We start from the raw sequence: 15,576 nt of genomic DNA, 5'->3' as shown, positions 1-15,576 counted from the left end.
AAAATGAAGTAATTAATAAAGTTGAAGAATCGGGTATAATTAGGTTAATTGCATTTTTAAGTACAATAATGGATACTTTTATTAGAGTTCTTTTCTGGGGGAAAGCGACGTACTACTATTATAAAAGTTTCCGCATTAAGAATTACGCTTTTGTTTGCTTTGGAAAGTTCGTTGTTTCGAATTGCGTTTCATTAGGCACTCGATAGTTTACATTTACTATTATAATATTACTCGAATAATAAATTTTATACATTATACACATTATTTCAATTTCATTAAAAAAAGTGCGAACCACATCCTTAAGAGGATTTTTCAAAATTACACAATAACAGATTATTTTCGAAGCTATTTTAATTACGAGGAATCCAAACCCACAGGGCCGGAACGCATCGAATTAAAGACGTTAGGGATCGTCCCAGTCTACCTGCGATAATGATTCCTTGTTAATTCTTTAGCTTTTTTCGAAATCGAGGAAGGTTTCATGTATGAAGCAGGAATGGCAGATTGAATAGATGTAAGTATAAAATATCTCTTTGTGACTAGTTTTCTTTAAATTTTTGTCATGATTTTACTCAATCGATTTACTTGAAATTTGGTCTTTCTTATACATTCCTCTAACACCAATTTTCAATTTTTACTATTTTTGTAACAAATAACATGGAGAAGTAAAAAAAATAGTACCAAAAAATTTATTATTGGCAGGAAAAAAAATATTTTTGAATATATTTTTTCAGATTTTTGGGATCGCCCACTTAGTCAGCTTATATCTTTTTCAATTTTTAATTTTTTCACTTTTTTAAATGTATTTTTAAATATTAATAAACATCTTGCAAATAATGGATAGTAAAAATATTGTTTGTCTTTTTTTATTGCTCTTTAAAAAGTTCCTAAAATTCATACCTTTAGACCAGAATGTCCTCTTAAGTTGCAATTAATCAATGAATTTTTTTTTATTTATTATTTATTGTAAAAATAATTTTTCAATTATTATAGGAACAACTTAACATTTTTAAGGTAGCAATGGAAACAAGTTACTAATCAAATAATTATTAGAGCTTAAAAATGTACAAAAACATCACAAACTTTTGAAACTGAAATAAACAATTAATAGAAGACGATATTAGTGTAACAAAAGAACGCTATTAACAAAGAAAAAGTAGAGTTTGAAGATACGACAAAACAAAATTCCATTAATTACTCGCCTGGAATATCTGATTTAAGTTTTATATGATTCTTCTCGTTGACAAGCGATTTCCGGCAAATAAAAAGAAAAACGGCGACGGAACCCGCAAAACTTTTATTAAGGATATTGATGGGTAAAAAATCTGCTTTATATAACTGACAAGTTCAATTAACATTCAGATCATAAATCAAAGCTGTTGAAAAGTTTAAGACTGATGTTAAAAAATGGTAATAGAGTTCCTCGCGAAATACTTCTCGGGAGTTCGGTCGAAATCTCTCCTATAGTTTATCATCCCGCCGTGAAACCATTACATAAATAAAATTGCGGACGACGCTTCATTTTACATTGCTGATAATTTTTTCCGGGTCGTATATTTTTACTTGTATTGTTCGGGAGATAAATGAAGCAATACACGAGAAGTGGAATATTAAAAAGTGAGAAATATTACTTTTAAGCAAAATTGATTCGTCTTGTTTTTCTTGCACGCCACAAATACAAGATATGAACATTCATTTTTGTATAATTGATGAATTCCAAACAGTTATCGGGAATACATTACATGAAAATAAATACGGGAAGTTGGAAATGTCTCTTTATACAAACTCGACAAACATTTCGATAAATGTTTTCAAGAGTCATAATTAATAAATTGCACCGAGACGTTTATTAATGGCTGCGGTAAATTGATGCATTTCAGTTATTCGCTTTGGAATTACGTGATATTATGCACGCTATTTTCTGGCAATAACTAAACAACATCCGGCCAAGTCTTACACTAAAACAGGAATTTTTATCCAATTATAAAATGTCCCTGCTGGTTTCTGTTTATCTGTTCGGCTTCACAATAAAGTCACTGATAGTGAAATGTAACAATGCTTCGTATATTTGAGTACAAATAGAAAGGAACAATATTTTTATATAAAACAGACGACAAAAGTTAACAGGAAAAATACATTTCTTTTCTGGATTTTATTACTTACAAATTAAATTTTATTTATTATCAAAATAGGTTGACACAATAATTTTACTCTAAGTACTTACAGAACTTACTTTCTATTTATAATAGGATTACAACAATGATAAACCTATAACATATAATATGACTTTTTTCCTTAATTGATGCTTTAAAAATGTTAAGCTCTTCTTGGTAATAATTAAAAGCACCAATAATTATTTTATAAGTAATATAATTTCGTTTCTTAGTTGTCACTTATGAAAATTATGAAGCTGTTCATGTAATAATTAAAAGTTATCAATACTTTCACAGCGAATTTTGAAACGTCGTCAAAGATTTAATGTCATGCACGTCACAGTGTAGCTTAAAATTAATTGAACAAAGTGAACACCCCAACGTTCACAGTATCAAAACTTTCTTTGCGTCACGTTTCGTCTTTTACAGCGTCACGTCATATGCAACTACCCGGTAAACTGTTTCGGTATTCTTCGTAAGCGACTCAGAAATAATATTTTATCCAGACGGAGTGAGGGTGATATTAAGTTTTCTTCCCGTGTCATTCCAGTTGTTTTGTTGCATATGCATTAACTGTTAAAAACATAGAGTTGCGAAACGTCACATGTTCAGTTCTGCTTCGGGCCAGACTTTGTTTAATAAAATGAGCAAAACTTGAGACGAATTTATCTCAGGTATTCCTTTATATGCGTTCGTCTAATTAATAGTAAACGATTTCGTCCGGGATCAATTCCATTTTATGTGTTGTTCGGGAAGTTTCCCGTCGTAAATTATTTCTAAACTACATAAAGTTCTCAACTTACTGAAATATGAGGAGAATTTCCTTTTCGTAACTTTTTCTAATACACTTCTTTAGATTATTGTAGTTGTTTGTTGTTTTTAATTAGTTTCATTTGTTCGGTCCATTGAATTACTAAAATATTATTTCGTCGACATTGACGTACAGATAAAAGGGTTGTGACGAATTTAAAATTGAAATATAATTGTGCTTGTGAGATGTGCGTTATCAAATAATAATTACTATGTGTCAGGACCAGAATGTTTGCACTGTCGGTGCTATAGATCATCGTTATGCACAGTAAAATTGTTTGTACAGCATAATACATGACGTCGTGTACAATTCATTAAATCTGGTCGTTGCGGAGTCCCCATATTTAGGTCCCGTCGTATTATTTATGTATCGGCGTTATTTGTTATATTATTTACGGTCCGTAGATTTTTCTATTCGAATTAATTATGTATGTAAATGGGATATACATTTTCGATGCATCGTTGACTTCGATTTTCCACGATTAACGGCAGACCTCCGTGTTTTAAACGAGTGATTTTGATACATTATTAAACAAATTAAAACTGTTAATAAATTTCCATTGTTCGAATATAAATTGTCACGGATTTGTCATGGCATCATTGCCAGATTACAAAAAATATCATGCTTTAAATTTAATTAAACTTGTATTATGTAAAATCCATTTTAAATTTGATCTATTTTGTGTAATTGAGCTTTAAAAATTGTCGGAGTTATAAATACATGAAACATTGAATTTAAATAGAGCAAACATTATTTTCGAGTTTTAAAAATTTTGTTCGTACATTAAATGATTTGATACCATTATTTTTGTTGCTGATTTTAGTTATTCTAGTCAGGTAGATAAAAATTCTGCTATTTTAAACAAATCTCAAAAATTTAATGTATTATGAATACATTTTTACATGAATTATATGAATATATTATATATTCAGGAGTTATATATTGCTTATTTTAAAAAGATTTTGTGTAATTAATTATAAAGTAAAACTTAAAAAAATTATTCTTAAATTCTCTTAATAACATATTATCAGATTTTAATAAAGTTATTCTATGGAATCAACAAAAATGATATTTTGATATTAAATAATTAAGAAAATAATAGAGATGCCAAAAATTATAGAAAATCTAAATATTTTTTAAATGTTACCCAATAATTAATATTATAAAATACAAATTTAGGTACACAGAACTAAAAAAAATGTTCAAATGAGGGCTCATTTTTATTTGTTAAGTAATAACATTTTGAAATTTATAATGGGGGTATTTTTTAAATTTTGTATATTTGAATATATTTCTTGTTAATTATATTTTTACTGAGGCGATTATAATTATATAACTAAATGGTTTAAATTCATTTTTCGATCGATAAAAGTTTGGTTAATATTGACTTTTTATTACTTTAATACAAAGAAGTATTTTTTAAACTTAGATTTTTTATTAATTATCACTTGATAAAAGTAAAATAAAATTAGTTAATATTAACTTCTTAATTATATTAATTTTACAAAAAAAAATTAAACAAGAGTTTGTTAATAATTAACAAGTCATTGATATCACAATAAATATTAAAATTATTATCAGCAAACTCTGGTTTAAAATCATTTTTAATTATTTTTAAATTAATAAAAAATATAATTGATTAATCTTAAAATATTTTATTTATTCATGTAAACATTTTTTTTAATTTTGTTCGTTGATAATTATCATATGATAAAATTAACTAAATAATCAGAGTTCATTTTTTTCTTATATATAAATTTGGAAAAATTATGATATGAAATTGATTAATTTTAATATTAATTTAATGAAAACAATAATGGTTTTTATGTTAAACCAGGCTTCATTAATAATTCTTAATAAAGTTAAATCGTTGATAATTACTATTTGATAATTAACGAAGGAATAATATTATCAAGATCATTATCAGCAAACCCTGATATAAAATCATTTTTTTAATGAATAAAATTAGTCAATTTTTCATTAACTTAATATGGATTGATATTGATCTAGAGTTTCTTGGTAATTATGAATTGATAGCTTGAAAATTAGAATTAAAACTTCTGAACAATTTTATTTAGCTTTACTAATTTAAAATAGACAAGTTAAATTATTATCAGTTTAGTTCATATTCTCCCTTCGGGAAGTATAATTTCTTTGGATCATAACAAAAGTTTAAAGGGGCAAAGATGGATGTGATTTAGAGCTAGCCAATTATTCAAACAAAGGGCTTTTCAAATCGAGCGCTTTAATTGAGCTAACAACAACAAAAATTCAATGTATCACTGCCGTCAAAACGGGAGTTTAATAGAGCTGCTCAAAATTAAAAATACAGCAATACGACACAATTAAAGAGCGAAAATTGAATTTCTCGTACGTCTCACCTTAAATGGCGTTCAAGAAAACTATTAAACGATAATTAAATAAGGCCCATTAAAACAAGAGAGCCGTCGCCTCGCTCAATTAATTTCATGCGAGTTTTTCTCCGTCGAGTGTTTGTATTCTTTTATGGGCAAAGTTTAATATAGTTTTAACAGCTTAACTAACAAAATAAATAAGCGCGAGGGGGCGAAATTGCGGGCGTGCCGGCGCCTACGAGCCCGCCGTGATTCGACACACTAACTACACTTTTACACAACTACTCGGCCGTTTTATTGGATTAAATTCGGCGTAAGGCGCGAGAACGCACCCGCCAAAAAGTGCCGTTATTTTCAAAATGCACGTAATAAAACGTCGTCGTGCGAGAGATTGTTCGGATGAAAAGTACCCGCCCGCCCGTCTCGTACAGTACACGCACACCGAATTCCATTTTACGAAGTGGGGTGTGTCAAACAATGAACTCGCGTAATCCCACCCTTAATTTTGAATTTATTTCAGTTATTTCGTTTTACAAGCTCGCTCGTACGGGCATCAGACTAATTGAAGAACTCGTCTACGCCGTGGCGGGGTTAATTTTGTCAAAATGGCTGTGTCCAAACGTATTATGTGTCATTCATATAGTTTCGAATCGTCGTGTTGTTAAGGAAACTGAGAACGCTCCTTCCAACACATCTTCCCTGATTACTTTAGTTTATTAGATAAGACCAGTTTGTTTTCTATGTTCCGGCGGTCTTATGGAGTCACACAATTTGCCCTTTATTACTTCTAATTCAGTTTCATGTTTATTGTAATCGTGTATCATAACTTTGAAATACGAGCTCTGGATTAAACTTTCTATTGTTGTAATTCGATGAATTCACTTAGTAAAACCACTTTCCAACTTCCTGTACCGGAATTGTTGTTTATTGAGTTTATGTGAACAGTTTCGCAATTTGTTTAAATGACAACAAATGTTGAAAATTAATGTTCTGCGCAAAAACCATTGCGCATCTATGGGGCGTGATTACCCTAACTATTATCCACATTATCTTGTAGGTACAAAGTTCCTACATTAATTATAATAAATATGCGCAAAAACCACTGCGCACATGGGCGTGGCTAATTTGAACATTATCTGCTTAGACATATCCTAACAATCCGGTGATTACAAAATTAGAAATAAAAACCATTCAAAAAATATTTATTTTATTAATTTTTGACCATTATATCTATTCATGGATTAAAGTTTTCACTGTGACAATTTCATTTCCGAACGGATTTCTTATATATTTATTTATATAAACTGTAAAGTGACATATATGATATATAATAAATGTTATGCTCAAAAACCATTGCGCACATATAGGGCGGGGCTAGTCTGACAATTATCTACATGAACGTACTCTATGTTTTTGAAATCCATTAACCTGTTATTATAAAGAAATAAAATACTTGTTTATGTAAATTAACCATTATCCTGGTTCAAAGTTTCAACTGTGATATTTTCATTTCCGGCTGAATTCTTATTAATTGTCACATGATAAAAGTAAAATAAAATTAGTTAATTAGTTAACTTATTAATTATATTAATTTTACAATTTTTTTTTTTTAAACAAGAGTTTGTTAATAATTAACAAGTCATTGAATCACAATAAATATTAAAATTATTATCAGCAAACTCTGGTTTAAAATCATTTATTCATGTAAACATTTTTTTTTTAATTTAGTTCGTTGATAATTATCACAAGATAAAATTAACTAAATTAATTAATAAAACTACTTATGCATTTAATTAAAAAAAATTATTAGAAATCAGAGTTCACTGATAATTAATGAACCCTCGTTTAAAATCCTTTTTTTCTTATGTATAAATTTGGAGTATTAAAGAGAAATTATGATATGAAATTGATTAATTTTAATATTAATTTAATGAAAACAAAAAAAAATGGTTTTTATGTTAAACCAGGCTTCATTGATAATTCTTAATAAAGTTAAATCATTGATAATTACTATTTGATAATTAAGTATCAAGATCATTATCAGCAAACCTTGATATAAAATTTTTTAATGAATAAAATTAGTCAATTTTTAATTAATTTAATATGGATGGATATTGAATCAGGGTATTCATTGGTAATTATGAATTGATAGCTTAAAATTAGAATTAAAACTTATATATTATAAAGAAATAAAATACTTGTTTATATAAATTAACCATTATCTTTATTCCTGGTTCAAAGTTTCAACTGTGATATTTTCATTTCCGACTGAATATATTAATTTTTAATATATTTAAATTATAGGATTTCATGTAATAATTAATAATATGGTATGAAAATAAATATTATATGCGAAAACTACGGGACATGGCTACTCTGACATTTGTCCACTTGAGCGTAGTGTAACTTAGTAGCATTTTTAAATTCATTAACCGGTGGTTACAAAGCAAGTAATAAAAACCATTCCAATTATACTTGTTAATTTAACTTTTGAACACTATCCCCATTCCTGGATTAAAGTTTCCACCGTGACAATTTCATTTCCGGCTGAAAAACTTGCCAGTTCATTGTCCGTAATAATGAATCATACCCGTATAGTTTTTACCAGGAATTCGCGTAATAACAGGGTAAATAACTGCAGCGGTGCAAGCAAGAAACAGGGAAACAATGCGTTTTACTCCTGTCTGAACTAATGTAAAACAGACGCGAAGTGGGGCTGTACAATTTGTTGGTTATAATTAAGCCCGAAGTTGCAGTTTATCATCGGGACGCTAATTAATCGGGGGCGCTTACTTAATAGAGGCCGGGGCGCGTCGCCGCCGCCAGTGAGGACGGCTAAAAAGATTTAGAAAGAGTCCCCCGTTCAGAAAGTTGTCGACAAAAGTGTATTGTTCTGTCACTGCGGCAAAAGGCTCCGGTTTTGATACAAGGTTCTTCACTCAGCGCCAACCACATCGGGACTTCATAATACAAATCCCCCGGCACAATGTAATCACCTCTCTGTCTTTCACATTTTAATAGAGTCCCCACAATATAGAATTGCGAAAATGGAAATTATATTTTCTGTTCTGTTGCTCGAGGAGTATTTTATTAATCTTATATGTACTTCAAGGGGATTCTAATTATCGCTGAAAACTTTGCAGACGATATAAATAACAATATGTGCCTGCGACAAAAGCGAATTGTTCCCCGTTTCTATGAACTCTTGTTTTGGGCGTTTGTAATATGAAATAATTTGGATCCGCTCAAGTAATCCTAATCTAATTAAGGATATTTTGAACTTAGCTGGAGGAAAACAACTACATTTTGTATCTAACAAAATTATTAAAGTTTATCTTATCATAAAATAGAATGTTAAAGAACAGTTGTACCTGAAATATAATTATCTTTTATATAGTATAAGGCATATCAAAGCAAAATCATTTCAAAAATAAATAATGATATATAATGGGATCGAGATTTTACAAATAAAAAAATACCAACAGGAACAACAAACTTTAGCAATTTGAAATTCTGGGATGTTGTCGTTGCCACACTGAAATACGCCCGAAGTTTAAACACTTCACTGCTAACCACTTGATTCAATTAAAGTTAGTTTTGAATTTTTATTCGTAAATACAACTTCCCTGATCTTTTATCATACACTCGAGACTGGCTTATGTCTTAGCATTGTTTTCCGCGAGTCTCATTGCTTACAAACTTAACTTTTAGTTCTCCAGATATTTTTGCGAGATATCTTATCTCCGTGGCACGAGCAAAATAAAGTATAAAAAAATAAAAATCGAGAAAATAAATGACGTTTAAAATATTTCCCTCGCTGAGGTATCGTAAAACTCGACAATCTCTCCAGAGGCGACTCAAGATCTCTGGCTTTGCAATTTAAAATATATGGCAGATTATGCGATACGCTGAAGAATTTGTATGAACGTTTCTGCAATAAAGTACACGTTGCATTTATCGTGAAATATGTTCCATTTGTTGAAATTCGTGTGTAATGGGTGTCGAGTGTTTTCATCAAGCGAAATGAGCACAATCTTCGCATGCTCAGTTAATAAACATCAACTGATGTGAAATTATGTTTTGTCAACGTATATATATACAGACGCCTCGCCTACTAAACATTCGACCTTGTACATTATGTTTAATTTATTTAAAGGATTAGTAAATGAATGAAAAAAATATTTATTTGTTTGTTTTTAAGGATATTCGGCCTTAAAATGGATAAATTATTCTTATTATCGATTACATAATGAATTTTGTTATGGATGAAGAAAAATGGATGTAGATGTCTTTGGAATAGCTCCATAAAACCTTGTCGCTTTATTAAAATCATATTACAATGATTATCCCCTTCAAAATTCGTTTAACGTCCTCACTTAAACAAGAAAGACTTAAAACTCCACTCGAGATTATTAAATCTTTATGAATATAAGCGAAGCATTAACAATAAAAAATGTCGGTAATAAAATGCTAAAATATCGAAAGCATAAATTAATCCGGAATATAAATTTAAAATTAGGAGAAGTGTTCAGGAGAAATTGCCGGAGTAGAACATAAAACGCCATAAATGATGCGGACACTCGAGAGTTTTAAAATCTTCTAGGGGTGCCTAATGTTATTTTTCAAGACTCATAAAAGCTTTTTGTTGCCGCCAGAAATTTGATTACGCCGAACGGTCCAAGAAAATATTTCAATTTTCTAAAATTAACTGTCACTTAAACGCACCCTCACCAATAAACATGTGCTCCACTTTTTTTTTCATTCCAACTGAATTTTTTAATGTGATGAAAATAAAACGATTGCAAACGAAACGTGAAACAAGAACTACGTCACAAAAATATGTTATGTTCGGTATGTTTTTTTAATGAGATGAAAATATCCGATTGCAGAAGAAATATGTAATGTGAACTGTCAGAAAAATATTTTCTATTCAAATGTTAAATAAAAATTTCATTTACTCTAACAAACAACTTTTATACAGTTTGGTTTTTAAATTTGTCAGTTTTAGCTGTGACAAAATTACCCCTTCAACAAAATCTAATATTACAAATTGTAACCAAATGAAATTAATCCGTTTAAACAGTAAACAAATACTAAAACAACGTTGCAATTAGTGAAATCAGGTTAAACATAGTTAAACATTACTCTGAAATAGCAGATTTCGGGGCATTAAATTAATTTTAATTTACTGCGATATCTATTTGGAACACCACTAACTGCGATTAGGATAATCCCTGTTGCAAATGCCAAACTGATAAACAACGTATAATTTTTTATAGAGAAACTTTCATTTGATCACATTAATGAATAGATTATATCTAAAATTAGTTTAATGAGTTCGGAACAAATTTTTATCTTTAATTTAATGGTTTTGTATGTAACATTAATAAAATGAATTCATTTTAAATGTCATTGGCATTTGCCTAGTTTATCTGCCAATTTTCTACGAATTATTTATTTGTGAATTTTTGATAAATATTATATAATTTAAATTCCATTTTACATTTTAAAAAGGAGTTTATAATAAATTTCGTCCTCTTTAAAAATATTTAAATATTTATTGGTGTAGTTTTACATTTTTAATGTTTTAAAATGGAAATTTGTGAATTTTACATTTTTAAAGATATCCAGTTACTGGTAATTTTAGGCTCGACTGATATAAATTATTACTATATAGTAATTTTTGAAGATATTTGATAACAAAAAACATCTTCTTAGATAAATAAACATTGATATTCAAACAGTCTTTCTCTAGATTCCAAAATTGATCAGTTATTCTGGATTTTCTTTTTGAATTATATACTAATATAAGTATATTTAATTATTTTACTCTTTTAAAAATTATTTCATTTTCAATGTCAAATTGGATAGGATATTTACTCAAAATTATGAACAAATATCGATTTAAATGTACATTTATAAATGTTTAATTTTATTAAAAAATGATTTAATTATAGACTTTTCAAAATGTAAAATTATATTTATTATATATTATTTGTCAGAAAAATAAATAAATAAAAAATTGACCTTTTGAAGAGTCCTTCTTTGTGTTCTGTTTTCTAATTTGATTAATCATTCTGAAATTTGTTATAAACTAATGAGACTATTCAGAAAATTTATGATTTATGTTAAACAAACAAATATGTTAATTGAAAATATTTGATAAGAATAAAAAAATATTTAATTGTTTTACCCTTTTAAAAATTATTTTAATTTTGAAATTGACATTTAAAAGAAAAGAGAAAATTAAATTAAAAGCTTTTGTTGACCAAAATATGAACAAATTTGGATTTAAAATGTCTAATAAATATTTAAATATGTTTAAAGATAATTTTAATATAAAAACTTTTTTAAAATGTAAAATAGAATTTAAATATTGATTAGAAAGTTCTTAAATAAATAAAAAAAGGACCTTTGAATAGTCTTTTTTTATTTCGAAATTGATAAATTTGGTATATATGTTGCTTTTTAGTTGCAAACTAACAAGACTTGATGAGCCAAATCAGCATGTCTTGTTAACGTTAAACAAATTTCAAATATTAGAAAAATTCTTGCTGAGAAACAAAGATTGTTTAATTGATTTACCCTTTTAAAAATAATATCTATTGTGAAATTGACGTACAGCATTAAGAGAAAATTAAGTCGAAAGCTTTCGCCTGCAAAATTATGAACAAATATCGATTTGCCTCGGTCTATTTAACCCAAAGCTCTGTACGTCCGGGATAAAACAGTTATTTCGCCGAGTCAAGTTAACCAACTGTTCACTAATTAATGTTTGATTATAACTTGATGCATTTCGCGACGTTTATAATTACAGCCGTTTTTCCTTTATGTCGTTTTTCGCGCCACCAAATTCCATTCGGTCCAAGTTGCCGTCCCAATGGACCGTATAATAACGGCTGCATCACACAAATAACTCGTCGTTTAGAGTTATATGTGACTCGTAATGGTTTAAGGAAAAAATATGCACATGTATACAATAAAAAAACTAATTTCTACTGGTTTAATTTGAGAACAATGATCCAATCGATTAAATGTGAGCGATCAACTTTCATTTTATGAAACGGATCTACGGGACGGTTAAAAAGAGTTTAATCAATTCAAAATTGACATTCAAAGTGTCGTAAAAATTTGTTTTGTTTTCACCTTGAATTCTGGAAAGGAACAGATATTCTGAATTATGTCAATTGTTTGAATTTATTAATATTCTAATTAATTCCTATTCCCAAATGTCAAAAATTGTTGTAAAATGTGTAATGTAAAAAATGTAAAAATAATGATATGCTAGATTATTTAAATCTTTGATGGGAAATTTTTAAAAAAATATATTTATTTTTTTAATTAACAAACTATTATTTTACTTATTTGAATTTTTTGTAAATTAAAAATACAATTTTTCCTCTATAACATGAATATTTATTTAGATAAATTAGTATTTTAAAATATTTTATTGCAATATTATTCTAGTAATTAATTTTTATTACATATTTAATATGACAAAATTTAAATCAGTGTTTAAATTAATTAGAATTGTGTAGGTCTTGTTTACTAAAATATATTTTTATTTGAATTATTTGTTAATTAAAACTAGCATCTCAAAAATATTTATCTTGATAAATTGATACCCATTTTATTGTATTATTTTTAACTTTTTTATATTGTCTTTTAAACATTAAAAAATGAATTAAATAATTTTGTTAATATAATATATATTTTGTTACACTTTTTTATTTTAAATTTAAAATTTTAATTAAATAATTAGTTTAATTTTTAATAAATATTATTTATTTGTATGCCGTATTGTTTCAAATTTTGTTAAATTGTTAATTTATTTGTGGGGAAACCCAATATTCCATATCCTTCTATTTATAGAATGTATGCAGCGTATGGCCCATTCTTTGTCTTATTATTACAATATTTTCTCTTCTGCTTAAATATAGTGACAAACTCCATTTATTAATTGATGTTATTTTAAACCTTTTCAATTTCGATTCATCATGTTGCCAATCATGTTGCCATTCCTCATAAATTTTGTTCTAATCATGATTTATATACCTTCAGGTGCTGAAATAATCAACTTGCAGACGCATCTGGCCTCTTATTGACCTCAATTCCCGTAAGGTCAAGGGTCCACATCAAACATTATAACATTTTTTTATGTCCTCTTCAAATTTTATTAAATAGTAAACATTTCTGATTATCTTATGATTTTAATTGTTTTATTGAGAAAACCTAGAGATCTCCCTACACCTTTATGTATTTCACACCTTCAGATATGTCATAGTGATAGGATCAGTCGGTATCTTCTGCTCACTGCAGACAAACTCCATTTATTATCTGCTATTTTGAACCTTTTTAATTTCAATTCAACTTGTCAATCGTGTTATCTCCCATTTTTAAAATTTGCTCCAATTACACTCTTTTTATCTTCATTTCTTCAATCTTCTTCTATGGTTCTAATGGGTTCAAAAGAGTCTGCAGAAAATCTTAATTTTCTTGGAATTCACATCACAGAATCCTTTACGATATAATAACAATTTTGAAACAAATATACTTGAAAATCTGGTAAATACCAGAATAGATCTTTTTTATATAAATTTTGCACTGCCAATACTTGTCCGGTCGAGAGATGCACATTATGAATTAAGCTGTAATAGGATGATAATTGGTTGTTCTAATCTATGGGAGCTTTCAACTAGTGATATTAGTGGTCGTTGTTTCTTAACCTTATTAATAATGTATGTTATAATTGAAGTATTTTATGCACTGTAATTAAAAACATTTTCTATTTGAAATTTGTCATCAGCGACCCTTTATCAACCTGTCCTCACAGTAGGAAAAAAATATAACATGTTACACCACGTAAAAACTCATAAAGTTACATATTTAACATATTATAATCTGATATAAATACTAATTAATCACAAGTACCTATACGAATAAATATGTGTTTGCTTGAACTCGTTTATTTTTTTTACCGTCCTTGATACAATTTCCCGATAAACCACACGAAACAGAATAAAAGACCATATTTCTTTTTTTCCGACAGGAATAGAGTTTTAAAACTGAATAATAAATTTTTCATTTTAAAACGCCATATAATTTCTTTGCCGTAATCAGTTTATTTTATCTTCGGTTTCATCGCGAATGAAAAAATAAACGTTGACACGAGTGAAAAATTAACAATTTTAAAGCTGAAGAGGATGTTATCGGTTCGTATATGAATTCGTAATTTGTTGCCTTGCCTTGAAACTTAAATATCAAATTATTAACTAAACCGTATTTTTGATGATAAAATAACATGTTTGTTGTCATCATCTGGTTAAGAGGAATGATTTTACGTTTATTTACATAAAGTAGAGGCGTTTCTATCAAATAATATTTTGTCTAATTCGAAAAAGAGTAAGCTAATTTACATAAGCTAAAAGACATGTTTCCTCTTGACGACAAAAAAGGATTACAAATTGGGATTCGTTGAATAATCCGAAATACGCCAGTTTCGAAACGCATTTAACATTTATTTTAGACTAGAATCACATTAATTGATAGAACTGCGTGAATTCATTAACATACTAACTGGATCTTTTAGAATAAATTATTTGAAAATGTTAAATATGGCAAATTTCGCAAGAGTTTTTAAACATATTGTTAAATTAAGTTTGGCATTTTATCGATTGAATTTTAAAACGGATGTGGACAAAAATATTTTTCATAGTTCACTTTTAAATATTTTGTAACAATTTATTATTGTAATAAAATTATAAACTACAACTAATACGATTTAGATTCAGTCACAGATCTCAATTATATTTAATTTTTTATCAAAATATATATTTAAAAATATATTAACAAGTTTTTAATAAAAAAATTTTGAGGTTACTAATTTGAAAATACATCAAAGATAATAATAAAATGTTTTTCATTCGATAGAATTATAATTATGTATTAATGATTAATTAAGTGAGTTGATCAATAAACTCAAGGATAATAAACTAAACATTTAAAAATATATTTTTCTCCTAAAACGGAAAACAAGTTAAAATGGTTTGAAATTTGTACGCTGAAATTTACCTTTGTGAATGAAAATTATAAAAGTAGTTAATTATTATTCAAGATAAAAAAACTAAACCTGTTCTTTTACCTTTGTTGGTATTCATTAATATTATATTGATGCAAATATATTATTTATTTAAACATTAAAATGAATAAAAAATAATTTTAAATAGTTTTGATATAATTTTTACTTGTTATTGTAAAC

The 15,576-nt window shown here is 27.6% G+C and overlaps 1 protein-coding gene across 1 annotated transcript in view; it reads right to left on the bottom strand.

The window, feature by feature from the left end:
• The window catches only part of LOC109596467 (tetraspanin-2A), a 76,273-nt gene that overhangs the window by 12,509 nt on the left and 48,188 nt on the right, over positions 1-15,576 (bottom strand). The gene's annotated exons all lie outside the window — the stretch shown is intronic.

This window comes from Aethina tumida, chromosome 7, assembly GCF_024364675.1.
Source record: "Aethina tumida isolate Nest 87 chromosome 7, icAetTumi1.1, whole genome shotgun sequence".
In the NCBI taxonomy this organism is placed as follows: domain Eukaryota; kingdom Metazoa; phylum Arthropoda; class Insecta; order Coleoptera; family Nitidulidae; genus Aethina; species Aethina tumida.
The sequence above is the reverse complement of the archived record's forward strand: the minus strand, read 5'-3'. Positions and strand labels throughout refer to the sequence as shown.